This window comes from Phyllobates terribilis, unplaced genomic scaffold (assembly GCF_046119375.1).
Source record: "Phyllobates terribilis strain yellow unplaced genomic scaffold, ASM4611937v1 Scaffold_1__5_contigs__length_1240528914, whole genome shotgun sequence".
Taxonomy (NCBI): Eukaryota; Metazoa; Chordata; class Amphibia; order Anura; family Dendrobatidae; genus Phyllobates; species Phyllobates terribilis.
Window position 1 is genome coordinate 745,749,268 of NW_027362761.1, and position 15,998 is coordinate 745,765,265.

The 15,998-nt window shown below is 46.1% G+C and overlaps 1 protein-coding gene across 2 annotated transcripts in view; it reads left to right on the forward strand.

Moving 5' to 3' along the window:
* Positions 1 to 15,998, forward strand: part of LOC141170686 (beta-1,4-galactosyltransferase 1-like) — a 668,956-nt gene that overhangs the window by 470,488 nt on the left and 182,470 nt on the right. The window lies entirely within an intron of this gene.

Sequence of the window (15,998 nt, forward strand, 5' to 3'; positions counted from 1 at the left end):
TATGGGTTTTATAATGTCCGACTACGCCACCTGTGGAGTGCGGCCAAAGGGGCCGCCGCTGTGAAACAGTCCTCTGAAGCTGGTGGTTTTGCAGCAATGGTATTATTACTCCCCACAGGAAGAGTGTAGCTTCAGGGCAGTGTGGGTGGACGATGGTGGTTGTAGTGCAGGGTGTCAGTAATGAACACAGAGTCTGTGTGATGCAGTCCCAAGATCTTTACTCACAGTTGTTGCAGTCCAGATTACAGGTACCAGAGCAATCTCCCCCGTCGTTCTGTGCGTACTCAGTGAGGGGCTCAGTCCACCCCCAGATAGCTCCGGAGTTCTTAGCAGGACCCCCTTCTGTGTGTCCTTTCTCTGGCCTTCTCCCTGCACCTCACACCCAGTCACACTTCTATCCGGTATACTCGGGCCTTGGCGGGCGACGTGTGTTCCGTCCCCTGGGTCCTATGTGGCTACCTTCTTAGTGAGACTGGTGTGGACTTTGGCCTGCAGTACATGAAAGGCTGCAGCCTCCGGTTTCTAGTTGAACCTTGCTGTTTCTCCGCTAGTTAAGGGACCGGTTCCCCTTATCTAGCCTGACCCCTCTACCTCCTGGTAGCAGCGGGCGTACGGGTGGCCTTCTGCACGGCCCGTACCCCTAGGGTCCCTTCGGTTCCTAGAGCCTTCCTGCTCCCACTCCTCTCTTCTCTCCTTCAGTCCTGGGCCTCCCAGGCTAGACCCGCCTCCGGAGCAGAGCTCATGCAGAGCCTCTGCTCCTGTCACTTCTCCTCCTCTGACTGGCTTGCTCTTTCTAAGATTGCTTCCTATTTATACTCTCCCTGTCATGTGCTCCCCTAAGCTGCTTTCTCCACCCAGGACCCTCCCGCCAGCTAGGGACCTGGGACTGTACTCTCCCTTAGGAGCAATATCGCCCTACCCCCACTGCGGGTATGTGTTGGATGCAGGTGTTAGGGTCCCGAGCCATACGCCTTCCTTACCTGAAGGTGAGATACTACACCTCTGGGTGAGATGCAGTACCTCTGTGGTGACTGAACCCTCAGGGGCGCCACACACCCTTCTGGCAGTTTTGAAATGGCGACGAAGATGTTTAGTGCTGACGATGCCATTATCAGCATGACTATTCCGGTGATTTACATGCTGGAGCACACGTTAAACAGAATTCAGAGTCAGGTAGTGGGACAAGAGGAGGTGGAGGAAGTAGAGGAGTCATATGCGGAAGGGATAACATCTCCAAGGTTCAGACGGTCGGCAGCACCAAGGCGGCAGGCATGGGAGGGTGGGGGAGAGGGATTAACCAGGGCGCATGGTAGCAGCCAAACTGTTGAGGAAGGGGCAGGAGCCGAGGAAGAAGTGGAGGACGAACTGGCGATGGGCATGTAAGACTCATCAGATGAGGGAGACCTTGATCACATTTCTGTTGTTCGAGGTTGGGGGGAGAGGGCAGAGGAAGGAAGCATGATTGTTACCTCGCCACCAACGCAACAGGGATGTGCAAGACACATGAGTGCCTTCTTGCTGCACTACCTGCAACATGACCCTCGAATTGTCAGAATTCGAAATAATCCTGACTACTGGGTTGCCACACTCTTAGATCCCCGGTACAAAAGTAAATTTGCAGAAATTATTCCTGCCATAGAAAGGGATTCACGCATGCAGGAGTATCAGCAGAGACTGTTGCAGAATCTTACATGTGCTTTTCCACAAAACACCAGTGGTGCACGTAGTGAATCTCACAGTTCTAACTTGCCAACCGTGGGACTGTCGAGTCTTCAGCACTCAAACCATAACAGAAACACAGTATCTGCTGGTAACAGCAATTTTGCGGAATCCTTTCACCACTTTTTTAGCCCATCCTTTGCAATGCCACAGGAGACAAGAAGTCAGACACATAGTCAACGCCTAGAGACGATGGTACAGGAGTATCTCCAAGTGAACATCGAAGCCATGACTGTGTCACTGGACACTTGCTCTTTTTGAGCTTCCAATCTGGATGAATGGCCAGAGCTCGCCACTCACGCCTTGGAGATCTTGTCATGCCCCGCAGCCAGCGTTCTCTCTGAATGTGTGTTCAGCACTGCTGGTGGTGTGCTGACAGATAAGCACACGCGGCTGTCCACTGAGAATGTAGACAGACTCACGTTCATAAAGATGAAGAAATCATGGATCCGCAAGGACTTTTCTACTCCTGTGTCATCCTGGGGAGACTAAAAGCTTGAGGATTTGGTAAAATCACCTCACCAACCGTTTTAAGCAACTCTGGGACAATTGATGCCATTTAAGTGGTGTCTGTGCCACAATTTTTGGAAAAAATGAAGACTCTTTTTGGAGTCCCCTTGCTGTGTTTTACGTGACGTTGGCATTGTCAATTCCAGGTGGGTTGGGTCGCTCCCCCCTCCATTTTAACTGTAAGAAACTACATACACTATGGCTTGGGGTAACACAGATGGTTGAGTCTGAAGAGCTGTTTACTCAGAGGTCTGCTCCAAAGCTTCAGTGTCTGCTAGTCAGCGTAGAATTTTTAACTGTATCTAGCCTAGGCAATACTTTGGGCGTAGTAGCCCAGCTGAGAAGCAAGCTGCACCGCCTGTGTATCTAATAAGAATTTTTAAATGCATCTAGCCTAGGCAGACTGTGGGGACCCCCAACCAAACCCAGACGCTCAGCCCCCCTACCACCCCCCTTTCCTTGACAATACAATAATGTAACTCTTACAACTGAATGGGTGAGGATTGGTCGCAGCTTTACTAACTCTTTATACTCATTCCATTAGAAAGGTATTTTATTTCTAAAATAATTAAGCTTGTTGCAGCATGCCCTGGGTCTCCACACCGGCAAGTTGGCCAACAAGTGTAACTCTCCAACATGTCCTTTCTATTTCCAGGCCACGGAGGAACCTGCGTACTCGTATGCAGGACTCTGACCCCCATCCATCACTCTTAACGCTTGTTCCACTCCGTCCTGGAGTCCTGACAGGAATATGTCGAGTCCAATATCCATTAAGTGAACACCGTTGGGCCGTATGAGGCCTGATTTATCTCCTTCCAGTTGTCTGTGTTGTATCACTACACCGCCTCTGTCTCTTCAAAATTTTGCCATCCGAATATTTATTACCCGCCTTGTCCGTTCGATGGCCGTGATGTCTAGCGCACCTTGCCATACCGCTATCGGCACAATCTCTGACCATACTATAGTTAGTTTTGTGAAAAATTCTCTGAAGCGCTCAGTGTCTAGTTTCATTATTGCCATTAGTTATGCGCTCTTGTGATGACCTAGGTCGTTTCCCCCGGCCTGTATAACTAAGATGACCGGACCTCTTGCCTCTCTCCCTACCTTGATTACCTCCATTAGTACCTGTGGCCATAGCAGGCCTCTAATACCTCTCCAGTTGAAATATGTGTTATGAAACTCTAATTTCCTCCCGCCTGGGCGGACTTTCACCCTTTTTTCTGCCCAATATATATATGAGTGGCCTATCACCCACACTGTTGGCTTAGCGTCTCCTGTAAAAGAAACAAACCACGTTAGGATAACAAGTCCGGTCTTATGTATCTCGCAAAACACGTGGATCGCCATCTCCCTATCCTCTGAACTTCCGTTTCTGACAGTCCTGCTCTTGCTGCTTCCGTGGCCGCGCCTATGTGGAATGAGTGTGTCCCGTAATCTTTGGGGTGGTTCCCTGCCGATATTATGCATTTATTAAATATAGCTTGGAACTGGTATCTTGATAATGGCATTCCATCAATGCGTGATAGGAAGAAATTACTTTGTGAGCTGATGGTTATATATGTTTTTACTATTGTTACCCGACTCAGTGTACCGTTTTTGGGTTGTAGAAGTACCCAAGTGCACCTGCCCGCTGGAACCGTTTTCGATTGGCATATGCGTAGACGTATTGCATTATTGGCTATGACTAAGTCCTGGTGTAATAAGCCTCCACTGGTGGTAATTTTGGATTGAGGGACTAATTCGCTTATGCATAGCGCCCCAAAGAAGGCGATCGCAAATGCAGTAGATGGTAGTGTTGTTTCAAATTGTGAGTGTCATGTTAATGGTGTTAGGAATATGATGTGAGAAATCAGTTTTAGTGACACGGGACGGGACGTCTACACTCCTGACTTGGCTGACCCCTTTTCCACCCTTTTATGGATTGTCTGATGATGGATCTCTTTGTCACATCTCCCCAATTCAGTAGTTGGAAGTGAAATGCTACTCCGGTCAGACACCGCTGTGCTGACGCCCCTGATATGCCCCTCATCATTAGCTGGTGGAGAAATTCTATGATGACTTGTAATCTGGCTTGTTCACATTGGTCAACCCGTCTGCCTGCTACTAGTCGTGTCCACTCTTCCCATGCCTTGCCTTATGCTTGCCACGTCGACGGGGCAACTGACGCTCTGATTAATGGCATCAACTATTCGCCACTAGATCCCATAGGGAGGGTGGACTACTGTTGCCCCATGGGTGGGCAACTGTTGCCCCATAGGTGGGCGTTGGGGAGGAGCTCTGTGAAAATCTGCCAATTGAATTGTGATAAAGCGTAAGCAGCAGCTTTAGACCCCTCAGCATCGTGGCTAGCGCAGACCCATACATTGTGTTTTAGGCACAGGAATGCTAGCCGGCGTAGTAGACCAAGCACTGGGAGAGACGATGATGCCATCTTATTAATGCAGTGCGCTAGGCTGGTGTTTTTTGTTGTGAAGCGTATATTATTGTTAGCCAGGCGCGCGCCCCATATTTCTATTGCTACCACTTTTGGGAAGAAAAAATATTTTCCAGGCAAGATGCAGCTAAAAATTATTATTAATTTCAAAGCTGGTGGAGCTTGGTATAGATGGCCTAAAACAATGAGTACCACACACTGCTACTAAGCCCAAAATTATTTTCCGGGCTAGATGCAGCTAAAAATTATTATTAATTTCAAAGCTGGTGGAGCTTGGTATAGATGGCCTAATACAATGAGTACCACACACTACTACTATGCCCTAAATTATTTTCCAGGCAAGATGCAGCTAAATATTATTATTAATTTCAAAGCTGGTGGAGCTTGGTATAGATGGCCTAATACAATGAGTACCACACACTGCTACTATGCCCAAAATTATTTTCCAGGCAAGATGCAGCTAAAAATTATTAGTAATTTGAAAGCTGGTGGAGCTTAGTATAGATGGCCTAATAGAATGAGTACCACACACTGCTAATATGCCCAAAATTATTTTACAGGCAAGATACAGCTAAAAATTATTATTAATTTCAAAGCTGGTGGAGCTTGGTATAGATGGCCTAATACAATGAGTACCACAAACTACTACTATGCCTAAAATAATTTTCCAGGCATGTTGCAGCTAAAAATTATTAGTAATTTGAAAGCTGGTGGAGCTTAGTAGAGATGGCCTAATATAATGAGCACCACACACTGCTAATATGCCCAAAATTATTTTACAGGCATGATGCAGCTAAAAATTATTATTCATTTCAAAGCTGGTGGAGCTTGGTATAGATGGCCTAATACAATGAGTACCACACACTGCTACTAAGCCCAAAATTATTTTCTGGGCTAGATGCAGCTAAAAAATATTATTAATTTCAAAGCTGGTGGAGCTTGGTATAGATGGCCTAATACAATTAGTACCACACACTACTACTATGCCCAAAATTATTTTCCAGGCAAGATGCAGCTAAAAATTATTATTAATTTCAAAGCAGGTGGAGCTTGGTATAGATGGCCTAATACAATGAGTACCACACACTGCTACTAAGCCCAAAATTATTTTCCAGGCAAGATGCAGCTAAAAATTATTAGTAATTTGAAAGCTGGTGGAGCTTAGTATAGATGGCCTAATAGAATGAGTACCACACACTGCTAATATGCCCAAAATTATTTTACAGGCAAGATGCAGCTAAAAATTATTATTAATTTCAAAGCTGGTGGAGCTTGGTATAGATGGCCTAATACAATGAGTACCACACACTACTACTATGCCTAAAATAATTTTCCAGGCATGTTGCAGCTAAAAATTATTATTAATTTCAAAGCTGGTGGAGCTTGGTATAGATGGCCTAAAACAATGAGTACCACACACTGCTACTAAGCCCAAAATTATTTTCCGGGCTAGATGCAGCTAAAAATTATTATTAATTTCAAAGCTGGTGGAGCTTGGTATAGATGGCCTAATACAATGAGTACCACACACTGCTACTATGCCCAAAATTATTTTCCAGGCAAGATGCAGCTAAAAATTATTAGTAATTTGAAAGCTGGTGGAGCTTAGTATAGATGGCCTAATAGAATGAGTACCACACACTGCTAATATGCCCAAAATTATTTTACAGGCAAGATGCAGCTAAAAATTATTATTAATTTCAAAGCTGGTGGAGCTTGGTATAGATGGCCTAATACAATGAGTACCACACACTACTACTATGCCTAAAATAATTTTCCAGGCATGTTGCAGCTAAAAATTATTAGTAATTTGAAAGCTGGTGGAGCTTAGTAGAGATGGCCTAATATAATGAGCACCACACACTGCTAATATGCCCAAAATTATTTTACAGGCATGATGCAGCTAAACATTATTATTCATTTCAAAGCTGGTGGAGCTTGGTATAGATGGCCTAATACAATGAGTACCACACACTGCTACTAAGCCCAAAATTATTTTCTGGGCTAGATGCAGCTAAAAAATATTATTAATTTCAAAGCTGGTGGAGCTTGGTATAGATGGCCTAATACAATTAGTACCACACACTACTACTATGCCCAAAATTATTTTCCAGGCAAGATGCAGCTAAAAATTATTATTAATTTCAAAGCAGGTGGAGCTTGGTATAGATGGCCTAATACAATGAGTACCACACACTGCTACTAAGCCCAAAATTATTTTCCGGGCTAGATGCAGCTAAAAATTATTATTAATTTCAAAGCTGGTGGAGCTTGGTATAGATGACCTAATAGATTGAGTACCACACACTGCTACAGGCCCAAAAGGTTTTACTTGGCTAGGTGCGTAAAAAATTTGTATTACATACACAGGTCGTGTAGCTTGCAACACAGATAGGCTACTCCACTGACTAACACACACTGCAAGAGGCCCAAAAGGATTTGCTTAGCTAGATTTAGCCAAATGCTGTGAAAAACACTTGCACAGCACTAAAACAGACCTGCCTGGCAAAAAGTGATAGGAAATGATATAACCTAGCCCTCAAAAGGGCTGGAATTACAACTAGTCATTACTCCCAACCTATCTGTCGATTTAAGAGCACAGACCTGCCTACTAAAAGTGCTAGGAACTGCTGTAACCTAGCCCTCAAAAGGGCTGCAATTACAAACTAGTCCCTACTCCCTAAACCTTTCTGTCTATTTAAGAGAAAATTCGCTTGCAATTCAGTTACACAATATAGCGCTAACAGCAGCAGCGGTGCCGTCTAACACTCAGCTGCAGCAGTGAGAAAATGGTGGCGACGGGGAAAATGGCTGGGTCTTATAGGGCAAGGACATGTGACATACACAGCCAATGACACATGCCCTTGCTTGTGTGAAAAAAAGCACTTCGCTCCGTGTGTGCGCTGCTGATAGGCTGACAGACTGCACCTCCCCACTGTAAATGCGGGAAAGAGAATAAAAAATGGAGATCTTCATTATTTCTGCAGAGATCCATCCCATGCCCCTCCCCCCGCCCCGCTGTACACTCAAACTGTGTATTAACATTGATTATCAGCATTACTGTGAAAAAATCCAGTTACGATTTGGGTGCACGAACAGTTATCGAACATAACCTCGAACAGCCAGATTTTTTTCAAATCGTTCGGGTACGTCGAACGGCTTGAACACCGCCCAAAACAGCTCGAATTTGAGATTGGCGAACAGTTCGATTCGAACACCGCTCATCTCTATATTTGAGTTTATGTTACGCTGCTATTATTCGGTGGTGTTCAGAAGTCTCGCCCAATCCATCTCTTGTTCATTTTTATAAGAGTCAGCCTGTCAGCATTTTCAGTTGATAGGCGGATGCGCCTATCGGTTATAATTCCACCAGCGGCACTAAAAACCTGGTCTGACAAAACATTAGCAGCAGGGCAGGCCTGGACCTCCAAGGCGTAGAGAGCAAGTTCATGCCACATGTCCAACTCGGATAACTAGTAATTATAAGGCACAAGGGAATCACAGAGGACATTCGTACGGTTGGCAAGGTACTCCCTAAGCAATCCTCCGAATCTTTTCCCTCCTTGTGAGAGTACCCCGCGCCTCAGAGCCTGTGCGATGGGAGGGTCTGAGAAAACTGTCCCAGAAATTTGACAGTGTTCCCCTACCTTTGCTGGATTGCATTTGTGTCTCTCTTGCCTGTACTCTTTGGTTGCCAATGAACTGTGACCTCTGCCACCAGCGTTTTTAGATGGAAATTTTTTTAATAATTCCGCAACAAGGGCCTTCTGGTACTGCTCCATTTTATTAGTCGTGTCCTGCAAGGGAATTGAGACAGAAAGTTCTCCTTGTATCGTGGGTCTAAAAGTGTCACCAACCAGTAATGTCTGTCGCCCAAAATTTGGGCAACGTGAGGTTCACGGGAAAGGCATCGTAACATAAACTCAGCCATGTGCGCCAGACTGCTAACAGGCAAGACTTCTGTGTCCTCACCAAGAGGAAGACTGATCATGCTCCTCATCCTCCTCCTCCTCCCTGTCCTCAGGCCATTCACGCTGAACAGGTGATATGACAGTTATGCAGGTTGTACCATCTGTAGCGCAGGAAACTAGCTCCTGTTCTTCCTCCTCCTAATCCTCTTCCTCATTGTAACCCAATCCACATTGGGATGAGATGAGGCTGGGCTGTGTGGAATTATCCTGTATGGTTCCTTGCTCCATCTCATCGATCTCCGCCTGCAATGCATCCTCTTTAATTGTGAGCAGAGAGCATTTCAGAAGCGTTTCAACTGCTCTCTTCTGCTCACAAATCTTTCCCAACATCTGCAATGTAGAGGTCCAAAGCGTGGGGACATCGCACACCAGTCGGTGAGCTGGAAGCTGCAAACGCTGCTGAAGCATGGCAAAGGCGGCGGAAGTTGTAGCTGACTTTCTAAAATGGGCACACACGTGACGTACTTTTACAAGCAGATCTGGCAGATCTGTAGCACCCCGAGGGCTCGGCTGCTACAGGGGTATTGCACCTCAAACCAGAGGTGTGATATTCCACTCCCGGGTAAGGATGGAGTATGGATCAAGGCTCAGTAGGCTGCATACAGCACACACACCCCATTTCCGAGGGACAGCTCAACGGTGCTCCCACTAGACAGAAGTGCAGGCACGACAGCATCTGTCCCTGGCTGGAGTGGGGAGGGGGGTGGAATACCCAGTGCTGTAGGTGCAGATAGGGGTTGGGTCCTGAGCATAGGAAGGAGCCCATTGGTTGCTAGTCACCTGGGCTCATGGTCAGAGGGAGGTATAAAAGGTGGGCACCATCTTAGATCAGTGTGCAGTCTGAGAGAGGAAGTGACAGAGCAGGGCCTCTGTGGAGCTCTGCTCCGGAGGCGGGCCTAGCCTGTGAGGCCAGAGCCAGCAGAAAAGACAGGAACAGAAAGGAAAGGGAACAAGACCAGAACAGAAGTAACAAGTGAAACAGAAAGGCTCAGGAACGAGAAGGAAGAGAGAACCCTAAGGACCCTGGAGACTGCGGGTGACGGGTTGGCAGAACAGGGTACCGGATCCCAAATTGGTGGAAGCAAATTATCTTCAGCCAAGAACCGGAGGTCGTGGCCAGCCCTTGGTGCGACCCCTCGCTACACCTTGCTAGGAAGGCATACCATATAGGGTCAGGGACGTGGGCACGTAGCCCTCCCAAGAGAAGGCCCGCGGGAGCTGGACATAATCTTGGTCACTGGTGGGGCACGAGCCGGAGGAAGGAAGGAAAGGAGCTTTGAGACATACTCCAGAAAGACCTGGGAGTTGACCGAGTCCCCTGCCTGGTGGACGCAGCACGGCTCGGGTGGTCACTGCTTCGCGAGAGTGACCTGGAGAATACAAACTGTGAGTAAAGGACATTGGCTTGCAACACGTTGTCTGTGACTTCTTGCTCCTCCGGCACTATTTGTATTGGGACTATCGGCACTATCACCCCCACCATTCACACTAACTGCCCTGGGGCTGCACTCTTCCCGTGGGGAGTCACACTACCTAAGCTGCATATACCATCAGCCCCAGCGGTCTGCCTTGCAGCGGTGGTCCGCACTGACCGCAATCCACGGGTAGCGTAGTCGGACAATATAACACTATTAAGACTGCCACTGATTTGACCACCCTGGGCATGGACCGGGTCAACGCCACGGAGACTACAACCCCCAGCGATCCGGCTCCGGGTATTCCCTGCACAACACAGGCCCAGGAGGCGCGTCAACTTTGGCGTAGTCGGCAGGATTCAAACCAACCCGTCACCAGCGGGTATTGCGTGCCTGAAAAAGACTTTTGTACTTACCTGTGGTGAAGTTTCCCGCCGTCTGGAGTGGTTTCCCGCCATCGGACGCCATCTTGGGTCGTTTCCCGCCATCTTCTGCCATCTTCCCGCCATCCGCAGCCGCTTCCCGCCATCGGACGCCATCTTCGGGACGCCGCGCGGGAAGAAGAGGGGCGTGGACGCCGAAAGCGCACGAGATCCGAAGCTCCGCCCCACGCACTGAAAAACCTGATAGGTTTCTAAAAACCTATCAGATCTTGATAGGTTTTTAGAAACCACTGAACCAAGAGGTTAAGCACATGGGCCAGGCATGTTATATGTGTGAGCTCGCCTTGCTTCAGAGCCGCCACCAGGTTCCGGCCATTGTCACACACGACCATGCCTGGTTGTAGGTTCAGCGGTGTCAGCCACAGATCTGCATGCTCCTTCAGAGCTGTCCACAACTCTTCAGCGTTGTGCGGTTTGTCACCTAAGCATATTAGCTTCAGCACAGCCTGTTGCCATTTGCCAGAGCGCTGCAGTACTTCCAGCTTGCGACTGATGTGGTAATGTGGTGATGTGGAGAAGGAGGAGGTGCAGGAGCTGTAGAATGTGGAGGCAACCCTGATTGACCCAGGGCCCGCAATCCTCGGCATCAGGAGGACGTGTTCTGTCCAAAGGTTCGACTGGGTCCCGGCTTCCACTCTATTAACCCAGTGTGCCATCAGCGAGATGTACCGTCCCTGCCAACAAGCACTTGTCAACATGTCCATGGTTAGGTGGCCTTTCCAGTAACTGTGTTGTTGAGGGCACGGCTAATGTTGTGGGACACGTGCTCGTGTAATGCGGGGATGGCACACCGGGAGAAATAGTGGCGGCTGGAGACCGGGTAATGAGGGATGGCCGCCGCCATCAGGTTGTGGTAAGCTTCAATCTCCATGAGCCTAAAAGGCAACATTTTGAGCGCAAGTATTTGCAAAATGTGTGAATTTAGTAGTGTGGCCTGTGGGGCATTGGCTGCATATTTGTGCTTGCGCTCCAAGGACTAGGGTAGGGACAACTGAATGCTGCTAGGACAAGGACGTGGACAAGCTTGCTGATGGTGGTAGTTGAGAGCGTGCAACGGCAGGTGCAGGGTGGGAGGCATTTTTGCATGCACGCACAACAGCGGATAAAACAGTGGTGTCACCCGCAGACCCTGTTTCTGGACCTTGGGGTTTGGCCCACTTAGTCGGGTGCTTTTCTGCCTGATCATGCTGGTGGTCAGGCTGCTAGTTTTGCTACCCCTGCTGATGCTGGCCTGGCAGGTGGTACAAATGGCCATTTTGGGGTTATCTGCAGAGTCTTTAAAAAACAACCAGATTCGGGAAGACCTAACAGTTGTACTGGCAACTTCCATCATGTTGGTGTTACGGGAAACTCTTTCCCGCCTTGTGTCTGCAGCCATCACACTGCTTCTTCCTGCCTGTTGTGGTGCTATGCCTCCCTCCCTCTGTGTGCTGCTGTCCTCGCTCTGCATGTCCCCCTGCCAGGTTGGGTCAGTTACTAAATCATCCACCTCCTCGTCTTTCAATTCCGCACCCTGGTCCTCCTCTTGACTTTCTGGCAATTGTGTCTCATCATCATCCAACTTTTGCGACAGTAATTGCACTTTCCCACCATTGCCTTCATGTGATCATGGATGCTCCAATATTTGGGCATCGCTACATGCGTTCTCCTCTTGACTCGCTTGAAGCTGGCCGGGCGAGAAGCCCGAATCTACAAATGGAAACGTGAACAGCTCTTCTGAGTGTCGAAGTGTGGGATCAGTTGTCTCTGGGCACTCAGCATGGTGGGAGGAAGGAGGATCAGGGTGAGGAATATGCGGTCCAGACACACGGCTACTGAGACTTGACCGTGTGGAAGACAGGGTGGTGGTGGTGGTGGCAAAGTGACTGGAAGCATTATCTGCTATCCAACCAACAACCTTTTGATACTGCCCTGTGTTCAATAGTGGTGTTGTACGGTCCCCTAGAAATTGGGACAGGAAGGTCAAGCGACAAGATGTAGGTGTTTGTCGTGGCACAATTTCAGCTTGCCCAAGGCCTTGGCCTCTGCATGCACCATCACCATCACGTCCACTTCAACGTCCCTTGCCACGCACCTTGCCCATTTTAAATAGAGGACAATATTTTCCACGCTCAGTACAAACGGCTGGATTTGAAACGCAGTTATATGTGATACGTCTGACGAAAAACCACGGTTTCAAATTGCAGGCCTATAGTTTACTAACACTATTCTTCACAGAGACCTCGTGTGAATAGATTCACTAACACACTGCAACAAAATGTAAATAGAAGCCAGAAATGGCTGATTTTGGTACGCTGTTATATGTGATACTTCTGAGTGAGACGACACTGCAACAAAACTGAAATGGAGACTAGAAATGGCTGAATTTGTAACACAGCTACGTTTGATATGTCTGACGGAGAACCATGGTTTTAAATTTCAGGCCTGTAGTTTACTAATACTATTCTTCACAGCGATCTCGTGTGAATAGCTTCGCTGAAACACTGCAACAAAATGGAAATGGAAGCTAGAAATGGCTGATTTTGGAACGCAGTTATATGTGATACGTCTGACAGAGATAGATAGATAAATAGAGCGATATAAATAGAGATAGATAACTAGATATGATAGATAGATAAATAATAGATAGATGATAGATATTTGGATAGATGATAGATAGATAGATAGATAGATAGATAGATAGATAGATAGATAGATATAGATAGATAGATAGATAGATACAATGGGTATGGAAAGTATTCAGACCCCTTTAAATTTTTCACTCTTTGTTTCATTGCAGCCATTTGGCAAATTCTAAAAAGTTCTTTTTTTTTCTCATTAAAGTATACTCTGCACCCCATCTTGACTGAAAAAAAAACAGAAATGTAGAAATTTTTGCAAATTTATTAAAAAAGAAAAACTGAAGTATCACATGGTCATAAGTATTCAGACCCTTTGCTCAGACTGTCATATTTAATGCTGTCCATTTCCTTGTGATCCTCCTTGAGATGGTTCTACTCCTTCATTGGAGTCCAGCTGTGTTTAATTAAACTGATAGGACTTGATTTGGAAAGGCACACACCTGTCTATATAAGACCTCACAGCTCACAGTGCATGTCAGACCAAATGAGAATCATGAGCTCAAAGGAACTGCCCAAGGAGCTCAGAGACAGAATTGCGGTAAGGCACAGATCTGGCCAAGGTTATAAAATAATTTCTGCATTACTCAAGGTTCCTAAGAGCACAGTGGCCTCCATAATCCTTAAATGGAAGAAGTTTGGGACCACCCGAAGTCTTTCTAGACCTGGCCGTCCAGCTAAACTGAGCAATCGTGGGAGAAGATCCTTGGTTAGAGAGGTAAAGAAGAACCCCAAGATCACTGTGGCTGAGCACCAGAGATAACTGAAAACTTCGAGAAAATTGTAGCAATGTCTTGTGACGGAAAACCATATTGTTATGTGATACTAAAAGGACTTGTATAGACCAATCGTTCTAAAGTCTAGTAATAGGAAGGGATGACCCGAAGGTCTGAAATAAACGATACTGGGTCTTTGATAGGTGAAAAAGTAGAAAAAACTGTATTAGTATCAAATGGGATAGAGTACATAAGACATGAAGATAAAAATTGCCCAAAAGAGTGCTACTCAAGGACATGTATCAGACTCATATTTCCTTATAGAGACTTCAATAAATATAACAAGTGCATAATGAAGACATAATAAGTCATGTAACATCCAAACAAACATTGCATAGTAGTACCAATAGTTAGCATATATTATATTCACCAAAAAACAGGTTGGTACCACATTACATATCTCATTTGATACACTTTGAGTCTGAGACCGCCATGTAGTGCACCTTCCCCATAAAAACATTAAACATAAAGGTGTCACAGAATGGCTGGATGCTGGACCAATCTTTTAAAAGATATGTCCATATTATCCACTGGTTGTATGTGGAATATATTATATATAGTATAATAGGGAGATCTGACAATATACATTTATATCATGCTTGGTCATGCGCTATACACCCACATGTCTTCAATTGAAAGCAAACCTATGGTATATAACACCAGTGTTTAAGATCCTTAATACATGTATTACCTTAATCTCTCAAGTCCAGGGGGAGGTGCACAGCGTGGCAGGTGGTCTGGACTTGAGAGATTAAGGTTATACACGTATTAAGGATCTTAAACACTGGTGTTATACACCATAGGTTTGCTTTCAATTGAAGACATGTGGGTGTATAGCGCATGACCAAGCATGATATAAATGTATATTGTCAGATCTCCCTATTATACTATATATAATATATTCCACATACAACCAGTGGATAATATGGACATATCTTTTAAAAGATTGGTCCAGCATCCAGCCATTCTGTGACACCTTTATGTTTAATGTTTTTATGGGGAAGGTGCACTACATGGCGGTCTCAGACTCAAAGTGTATCAAATGAGATATGTAATGTGGTACCAACCTGTTTTTTGGTGAATATAATATATGCTAACTATTGGTACTACTATGCAATGTTTGTTTGGATGTTACATGACTTATTATGTCTTCATTATGCACTTGTTATATTTATTGAAGTCTCTATAAGGAATATGAGTCTGATACATGTCCTTGAGTAGCACTCTTTTGGGCAATTTTTATCTTCATGTCTTATGCACTCTATCCCATTTGATACTAATACAGTTTTTTCTACTTTTTCACCTATCAAAGACTCAGTATCATTTATTTCAGACCTTCGGGTCATCCTTTCCTGAGCACCAGAGATGCAGTAGGGAGATGAGAGAAAGCTCCACAAAGTCAACTATCACTGCAGCCCTCCACCAGTCGGGCATTTATGGCAGAATGGTTCGACGGAAGCCTCTCCTCAGTGCAAGACATATGAAAGCCTGCATAGAGTTGGCTCAAAAACACATGAAGGACTCCCAGACTATGAGAAATAAGATTCTCTGGTCTGATGAGACGAAGATAGAACTTTTTGGTGATAATTCTAAGTGGTATGTGTGGAGAAAACCAGGCACTGCTCATCACCTGCCCAATACAATCCCAACAGTGAAACATGGTGGTGGCAGCATCATGCTATGAGGGTGTTTTTCAGCTGCAGGGACAGGACGACTGGTTGCAATTGAAAGAAACATGAATGCGGCCAAGTTCAGAGATATCCTGAATTAAAACCTCTTCCAGAGTGCTCTGGACCTCAGACTTGGCCGAAGGTTCACCTTCCAGCAAGACAATGACCCTAAGCACACAGCTAAAATAGCAAAGGAGTGGCTTCAGAACAACTCTGTGACCATTCTTGACTGCCCAGCCAGAGCCCTGACCTAAATCCAATTGAGCATCTCTGAAGAGACCTGAAAATGGCTGTCCACCAACGTTCACCATCCATCCTGACGGAACTGGAGAGGATCTGCAAGGAAGAATGGCAGTTTCGTCAGGTTGGATGGTGAACATTGGTGGACAGCCATTTTCAGGTCTCTCCAGAGATGCTCAATGACAGTTTTTCTTTTTTAATT